The sequence below is a fragment of the Otolemur garnettii genome, unplaced genomic scaffold (genome assembly GCF_000181295.1).
Source record: "Otolemur garnettii isolate 467f Iridium unplaced genomic scaffold, OtoGar3 scaffold00031, whole genome shotgun sequence".
Classification (NCBI taxonomy): Eukaryota; Metazoa; Chordata; class Mammalia; order Primates; family Galagidae; genus Otolemur; species Otolemur garnettii.
The window spans coordinates 2,416,529-2,422,650 of record NW_003852426.1 but is presented as its reverse complement, the minus strand read 5'-3'; the positions used below and the strand labels follow the sequence as shown (position 1 = coordinate 2,422,650).

Here is a 6,122-nt window from a genome sequence, read left to right as displayed (position 1 = left end):
GAGACTCGCTTGAGCCCAGGAGTTGGAGGTTGCTGTGAGCTGTAATGCCACGGCATTTTACCCAGGGGGACAGCTTGAGGCTCTGTCTCAAAAAAAATAAAAAAAATAAAAAATAAAACACAGTTTCAATAAGCATGGTATTCTCCGTGACATGGCTTTTCCGTGAGACCCTTACGGCAACAGTGCAGCAATGTGATTGAAGAAAAAGGTATAACTTAATGTAATAGACAGAGGGGGAACCCAGCAAGGTCTGTCCAGATTTTTCTTGGTCTCTCTGTGTAACAGTCCTTCCTCTTGAGTATAGGGCAAGAACTCTCCTGAATGAGGGGCTCATAAACTACCATTAGACAAGGTAGATCAGACAATTTCATTATGGTTAACTCTTAAACAGAAAGGCAGGGAAAGGTTATAGCAACATTTCTAGGTTTTATGGCTGGTTTTGGGGAAAAGGAGTTTTAGTTTTTGACCTGCCTTGGGGAAGAGGAGTTCTAGTTTCTATGGCTTGCTATGGGAGGGGATAAGAAGCCAAAGACAGGAGGGCAGGAGAAAGTCAGAGAGACCTTGGTCTGAAGACTGCCAATTTTTTTTTTTTTTTAGAGACAAAGTCTCACTTTGTCACCCTCAATAGGGTACAACTCCTGGGCTTAGGCGATTCTCTTGCCTCAGTTTCCCGAGAGCTGAGACTACAGGCGCTTGCTATAATACCTGGCTACTTTTTGTGGCAGTTTGGCCAGGGCTGGGTTTTAACCTGCTACCCTTGGTGTATGGGACCAACCGCCCTGCTCACTAAGCCACAGGCACCGCCCGACTTTCAATCTTTTTTAGTTCAAAGTACTCAGCATACCAAGGCACCATACTTTAGGGTACCATGCTTGGAGCCCCAACAATTCTCATGCCACCTCCTTAGCTTTCTCTCTACTCCATAAACATTTATCGAGCACCTTATACAAAACACTGAGGACACAGAGATGAAAGGTAGGCTTCTGACCTCAGAGAACTCAAGGACAATAAAGTGTAAGTTCTATGATGATAGGCTTATGGCAGCCCACAGAACCAGTGAACCTGGCTTAGGGAAGAGGTGATTTGGGCATTTATTACAGAGGAGCCCTCAGATGGAGGAAGAGTCTGAGAAAAGACAGAAGGCGAGAGAGAACATGAATGTGCTGAGATGTGCAGCTGGGTACCAATGCAAGGAGCAGAGGTGAGGCCTGGGAGGTGAGATGAGAACATATCTTGAAGAGTTTAAAAACTATGAAGTTTGGACTCGGTGCTTGTAGCTCAGTGGCTAGGGCACCAGCCACATACACCGGAACTGTCAGGTTCGAACCCAGACCCAGGCCTGCCAAACGATGACAATTACAACCAAAAAATAGCCAGGCATTGTGGCAGGCACCTGTAGTTCCAGCTACTTGGGAGGCTGAAGCAAGAGAATCACTTAAGCCCAAGAGTTTAAGGTTGCTGTGATCTGTGATGCCACAGCACTCTACCAAGGGCGACATAGTGAGACTCTGTCTCAAACAAACAAACAAAACTATGAAGTTCGAATTTTAGAAATATGATGATGGGTGGCGCCTGTAGCTCAAGGAGTAGAGCGCCGGCCCCATATGCTGGAGGTGGCAGGTTCATACCCAGCCCCAACCAAAAACTGAAAAAAAAAAAAAAAGAAATATGATGAGAAACCAGAAGTATGGAGACCAGTTAGGAGGGTTTTGAGATAACCCAGTAAGGAGATGACAGGGATGAGAGGGCCCTGCATTTGTATCGAGGCAGCAGCAGGATAATGGAAAGGCTAGAGTGCAATGGCATCAGTCTAGCTCACAGCAACCTCAGACTCCTGGGTTCAAGCCATCCTCCTGCCTCAACCTCCCGAGTAGCTGGAACTACAGGCATCCATCACAACACCCAGTTAATTTTTCCATTTTTAGTAGAGATGGGGTCTGGTGCTCTCAAATTCCTGACCTCAATAATCTTCCTGCCTCAGCCTCCCAGAGTGCTAGGAATGAGCCACCATTCCTGGATGGAGAGTTTCTAGGTAATACCTACAGGTCCTGGTGGCTGACCAGATATGATGAAGTCATGGATGGCTTTTTACAATTTCCTGGTCTGTATCTTTATCTTGCTTTCTCCTCTTCTTCTTCTTTTTTTGAGATAGATTTGCTATGCACCCAGGCTAGATTCAACTCTTATTTATTGATCTATTTTTTAGAATAATGAACACATTTATTACATGAACTAAGACAAAAGAGAGGAGGAATTATTTGCCTTTCTGGGCCTTGATTTTACTCAGATAGAACTCCAGCTCCTTGCCTTCTAGCACATAGCCATTGGCTCAGCAACACTGGCCTGGTCTTGATGCAATGCACGCAAGAAGCTTGGCCTGCTGGAACTGCTTCTCCAGAAGACTGCTTATTTTGGCATTCTTTTTCCTTTCATCATATTTCTTCTGAATTTTTTATTTAAAATCTGCTTCCTCAGGAGTCAGCTTGGCCCCCTTCTTTCCACACAGGGGCAGTGCACAGTGGGACTCATACCACTGTCAGTATGGCGTCTGTTAATAAGCACGTGCAGTCCTTCCTTGGTACAAATCAGCTTGTTATTGGATGCATTGTAGACAACATCAATGATCTTTGTTTTCTTACTACAACACTCTGAGCTCCAGAAGAAGTTCCCCACATCCAGCCTCAGACATGATATTTCTTTCTTTCTTTCTTTTTTTTTTTTTAAGAGACAGAGTCTCACTGTATCACCCTTGGTAGAGTGGTAGAGTGCCGTGGTGTCACAACTACGTCCAACTCCTGGGTGTAGCCGATTCTCTTGCCTCAATTCCCCTAGTAGCTGGGACTACAGGGGCCCGCCACAATGCCCGGCTATTTTTTTGTTGCAGTTTGGCCAGGGCCTGGTTCGAATCCGCCACCCTCGGTATATGGGGCTGGCGCCTTATCCACTGAGCCACAGGCATGGTATTTCTTATTACCTCCCCGAACACGACGGTGTGTATGAGGCAGGGGTTAATTTTAGTGTTGGCAGCCAGGCGTCCCAACTCATACTTCCGCTTCTTGTGGTAGGGCTTTCTCTTGCCCCCGGTCTTGTGGCACTTGTGCCAGTTGTACCAAGAGATGCCCACTGCTCTGCACTAGCTGGAAAGAGAGGTTTTTTTTGAGACAGAGTCAAGCTGTCACTCTGGGTAAAGTGCTATGGCGTCATAGCTCACAGCAACCTCCAACTCTTGGGCTGAAGAGATCCTCTTGCCTCGGTTTTTCTACTTTTAGTAGAGACTGGTGTGTTGCTTTTGCTCAGGCTGGTCTTGAACCTGTGAGCTCAAGCAATCCACCCATCTCAGCTTCCCAGAGTGCTAGGATTACAGCTGTGAGCCTGGCCTTAGAGTCAATTCTTAGGCTCAACTGATCCTCCTGCCTCGGCTTCTTGAGTAGCTGGTTCTATAGGAATATAGGACCATGCCTGGATCTTCTTGTTCTTTGAATCTTCCTATTTCTTGTGTCAGTGTTGGTTTCCCTCTGAGCCCCTGCTCCTTTCTTTTTCTTGGTTTCTATCTGAGAGTCTTTTTTCCTTCTTTTTGTCTCTTTTTACTTCTCTCGTGGTATGAGCTGAGGGACCGAGAGACCTCAGCTAAGCTATATTAAAATACAAAACACTATTGCAATTTATAGTGAGAACCTTAGGTCCGAGAGAAAGACTGGGACATTGAGGGACAAAAATGGGAAGGCAAGAAGGAGTGATGGGGAGACAAAAGAGACAGAGAGGAAGAAAGGGCGACACCCGGCTGAGGCTGGGGTCACGTGCATTCGCTATGTGCTGAAAGATACTCCTTGAGATGAGCCAATCTTGGTTTCAATCTCAGTTTCAGAGGTTGTATGAAATTTGGTTTCTTTCTTGGCAAGACCAGCAGTTGGTCTGGGGCTTTCCCTGGGTGGGAGAGCTGATGACTGAAGTCTTGTGCCCCAAACTCAGGGAAATACATTCTCTCTATAGTGGTCTTTGTGGAGAAACTAGTGAAATCTGAGGCTCTGAGTGAGGCTGAAATGACATTAGCCTTGAACCCAAATTTAGCCTCAAAACCTAAATTGAGATTTATTGCTAACTTTGACCCTGAGATTTATTTAACCTCAACCCAAATCACAACTCAGACTCAACCCCACTGTATCTCTAACCTCAAATCTAAACATACCTAATTAATAAAACCTCATATAAAACTTATCTTCTTTACCAACCCAACCCTGTTTCTAGGGCTAATCTCGAAAACGTCTTATGAAACTTAAATCGGACTCAAAATAAGTCCAATTTGAGCTACAAACCTAAACTTGAACTTTATCCTGCTTTACCCCTTATTCATCTATCTCTGCATTTAGTAAGTGAGACCAGGCACAGTGGCTCATGCCTGTAATCCCAGGACTTTGGGAAGCTGAGGAGGATCACTTGAGGCCAGGAGTTTAAGACAAACCTGGGTGATATAGCAAGACCTCGTTTGTACAAATGAGAAGTATTTGTTGAGTGTCTACTATGTGCCAAGCACTGTTTTAGGCAGTAGGGACACAGAAGCAAAGGAGTAAGTCACGGTACCATAACTGGTGGAGCTTATATTCCAGAGAGACAAGATGGAAAAGAAATAAACTGAAGAAGAAATCAATATATGGTACTCTGAGAAAATAAGACAGGATATGAGTGGCAGTGAGCAGCTACTTTTAAATTTAGGAGTCAGCAAAGTCCTCTCTGAGTGAATTGTGTTGAAATCGAAACAAAAATGACAAGAAAGAATGACCAGGTGAGTGTGGGAGTAAAGCATTCCAGGCAAAAGCTGGAAGGTCGAATTGAGCTAGAGACTTGAAGAAAGAAATGTCAGTGTGGCTGGAGGAGAGAGAGACTGTGGGAGGGGTGGGGAGGAGGTCAGAGATGAGGCAGGAGCCAGATCACACAGGGCTATGCAAGAAGGGGTAAAACATCCAGATTTTATTCGCCCTCAGGAAGCCTTTGGAGAAAGGAAGAGAGAGAAAGAGAAGGAGGGAGGGAGGACAGGATGGGAGAGACAGATGCATGGAGGTGACTGGATTCATGTTTTTATTTTATTTATTTATTTTTTGAGACAGAGTCTCACTTTCTTGTCCCTGGTAGAAGTGCTGTGGCATCATAGCTCACAGCAACCTCAAACTCTTGGGCTCAAGCTATCCTCTTGCCTCGGCCTCCTGAGTAGCTGGGACTACAGGTGCTCTCAATAATACCTGGCTATTTTTCAGAGATGGGGTCTCGCTCTTGCTCAGTGTGGTGTCAAACTCATGAGCTTAAGCAATCTCACCCGCCTCAGCCTCCCAGAGTTCTGGGATTACAGGCATGAGCCACGGCTCCTGGTCTAAAGATAATATGTTTTTAAAAGATCACTTTGACTCCTGTATTTAGACAGGCAGAAAGGGATGGAAGCAGAGACATTAGTTAGGAGGTAGTTGAAGTAACACTGAAGAGAAGATGGTGGCAGCCATAGAAGTGGAAAAAGTGACACACCCGGGCTATATTCAATGTTTCAGGGGTAGAATCAACAGGACTAGATAATAGATTGATGGATGGGGGAGACAGGGAGACTAGGAGAGAAGCAAGATTCTGACGCATGGGAGAACTGAAAATTTAATTTTTGTTTTGTTTTGTTTGTTTTTAGAGCATCCACTGGAAAGAATAAAAGTTCTATTTTGGAACTCGGTGCCTGTAGCTCAGTGGTTAGGGCACCGGCCACATATGCTGGGGCTGGCGGGTTCAAACCTAGCCCGGGCCTGCTAAACAACAATGACAACTACAACAACAACAACCAAAAAAATAGCTGGGCATTGTGGCAGGCGCCTGCAGTCCCAGCTACTTAGGAGGCTGAGGCTAGAGAATCGCTTAAGCCCAAGAGTTGGAGGTTGCTGTGAGCTGTGACACCGCAGCACTCTACCCAGGGTGACAGCTTGAGACTCTGTCTCAAAAAACAAAACAAACAAAGAAACAAACAAAAAAGCCCTTTGAGTGTTTTCCCCTCACAATGTATCTTCCACTCTGAATTCAAGCAACAATCTCCTACTCCTGAAGCAAAACCTTCTACCTAGACTTTGTTCTCTCTTGAATTCTCACTGGGATTTAAT

General features: G+C 45.3%; 1 pseudogene; it reads right to left on the bottom strand.

Annotated features, from left to right (window-relative positions):
• Positions 1-2,254: 2,254 nt before the first annotated feature.
• LOC100960675 lies at positions 2,255-3,803 on the bottom strand (annotated as a pseudogene).
• Positions 3,804-6,122: the final 2,319 nt, after the last annotated feature.